This window comes from Pristiophorus japonicus, unplaced genomic scaffold (genome assembly GCF_044704955.1).
Source record: "Pristiophorus japonicus isolate sPriJap1 unplaced genomic scaffold, sPriJap1.hap1 HAP1_SCAFFOLD_1709, whole genome shotgun sequence".
NCBI classification, from domain to species: Eukaryota; Metazoa; Chordata; class Chondrichthyes; family Pristiophoridae; genus Pristiophorus; species Pristiophorus japonicus.
The window spans coordinates 22,501-25,000 of record NW_027251393.1 but is presented as its reverse complement, the minus strand read 5'-3'; positions in this window follow the sequence as shown (position 1 = coordinate 25,000).

Below are 2,500 nucleotides of genomic sequence, written 5' to 3'. Positions count from 1 at the left end.
TGTCAAGTTTCGTCCCGGAAGTCTGGATGGAGCTAAATCCGAAGCCGTTTGCGGGAAATTAGTTCCAGGGCTCGGCGACCGAAGTCAAATCCGTCCCGCCAACTTGACACTTGTCATTTCTGTCCTTGGGGGTTGGCGGGGTACCTGCACAGAGGTAGGAGGTGGCTGATCGAGAATTGGTGAGTTTTCCAAAGTCACGTCTCGAGCCTCCAGGTCTGCAGAGACCGACCAGGGCTGCCGCCCAACCGACTATTCACCCTTTTTGGGCGGGAATTTTTCCATTTTTGTCCATTTTTCGGGTTTTTGGTCGGGCTTCAAAAACGGCAGCCCGAGGCCTGGCAGAGGCCGGGGCATGTCCCCGGTCGCGCCAGGCGGCTCGCGCGACCCGATTAGGCCCCGAAAGGAGTCGGGAAATCGGCAGACCTGCCCGAGTTCAGCCCGGGGAGGCGGGGGGCAGGTCGGTTCGGCTCAAATCATTAACCAAAGCCGAGACTTGGTCTCGCTGGCGCAACCGAAGTGCCAGGCTGGATAACTCATTAACCAGAAGGCGGCTGGAGGCAGGCAGGGCTGATGGCTGAGGCCGGGTGGAGGCCACCCGCGGCCGGGAAAGTCAAAAGTCCCGTTGTGTGGAAGTCTATGAGGTCAGATTCGGCCGCCTTACCGGGCCTGCGGTTGATGGTTTCCCTCTTGGGCAAGCGAGTCGGCCCGGCAAAGTGGCCACTTGCATTTTCTGGCAAGTGTCTGCGAACAACGTTAATGAGTTAATCCTCGGCAATTGTCGGAAGTCCCGATGAAGAAATGAAATGCCCTTTTTGCGGGGATTTGGATGCTCATGGCCGGCAGCAGGTGGCCCGACGCCCCGCCAACTTGACACTTGTCATTTCTGTCCTTGGGGGTTGGCGGGGTATCTGCACAGAGGTAGGAGGTGGCAGAATCGAGACTTGGTGAGTTTTCCAAACAAACGTCTCGAGCCTCCAGGTCTGCAGAGACCGACCAGGGCTGCCGCCCAACCGACTATTCACCCTTTTTGGGCGGGAATTTATTCCCTTTTTGCCCATTTTTCGGGTTTTGGTCGGGCTTCAAAAGCGGCTGCCCGAGGCCTGGCAGAGGCCGGGGGCATGGGCCCCGATCGCGCCAGGCGGCACGCGCGACCCGATTAGGCCCCGAAAGGAGTCGGGAAATCGGCAGACCTGCCCGACTTCAGCCCGCGGGGGCGGGGGGCAGGTCGGTTCGGCTCAAATCATTAACCAAAGCCGAGACTTGGTCTCGCTGGCGCAACCGAAGTGCCAGGCTGGAATAACTCATTAACCAGAAGGCGGCTGGAGGCAGGCAGGGCTGATGGCTGAGGCCGGGTGGAGGCCACCCGCGGCCGGGAAAGTCAAAAGTCCCGTTGTGTGGAAGTCTATGAGGTCAGATTCGGCCGCCTTACCGGGCCTTCGGTTGATGGTTTCCCGCTTGGGCAAGCGAGTCGGCCCGGCAAAGTGGCCACTTGCATTTTCTGGCAAGTGTCTGCGAACAACGTTAATGAGTTGAACCTTGGAAATTGCCGGAAGTCCCGATGAAGAAATGAAAATGCCCCTTTTGCGGGGATTTGGATGCTCATGGCCGGCAGCAGGTGGCCCGACGCCCCGCCAACTTGACACTTGTCATTTCTGTCCTTGGGGTTGGCGGGGTATCTGCACAGAGGGTAGGAGGTGGCAGAATCGAGACTTGGTGAGTTTTCCAAACAAACGTCTCGAGCCTCCAGGTCTGCAGAGACCGACCAGGGCTGCCGCCCAACCGACTATTCACCCTTTTTGGGCGGGAATTTATTCCCTTTTTGCCCATTTTTCGGGTTTTTGGTCGGGCTTCAAAAGCGGCTGCCCGAGGCCTGGCAGAGGCCGGGGCATGGGCCCCGATCGCGCCAGGCGGCTCGCGCGACCCGATTAGGCCCCGAAAGGAGTCGGGAAATCGGCAGACCTTGCCGAGTTCAGCCCGCGGTGGCGGGGGGGCAGGTCGGGTTCGGCTCAAATCATTAACCAAAGCCGAGACTTGGTCTCGCTGGCGCAACCGAAGTGCCAGGCTGGATAACTCATTAACCAGAAGGCGGCTGGAGGCAGGCAGGGCTGATGGCTGAGGCCGGGTGGAGGCCACCCGCGGCCGGGAAAGTCAAAAGTCCCGTTGTGTGGAAGTCTATGAGGTCAGATTCGGCCGCCTTACCGGGCCTTCGGTTGATGGTTTCCCGCTTGGGCAAGCGAGTCGGCCCGGCAAAGTGGCCACTTGCATTTTCCTGGCAAGTGTCTGCGAACAACGTTAATGAGTTGAACCTTGGAAATTGCCGGAAGTCCCGATGAAGAAATGAAAATGCCCCTTTTGCGGGGATTTGGATGCTCATGGCCGGCAGCAGGTGGCCCGACGCCCCGCCAACTTGACACTTGTCATTTCTGTCCTTGGGGGTTGGCGGGTATCTGCACAGAGGTAGGAGGTGGCAGAATCGAGACTTGGTGAGTTTTCCAAACAA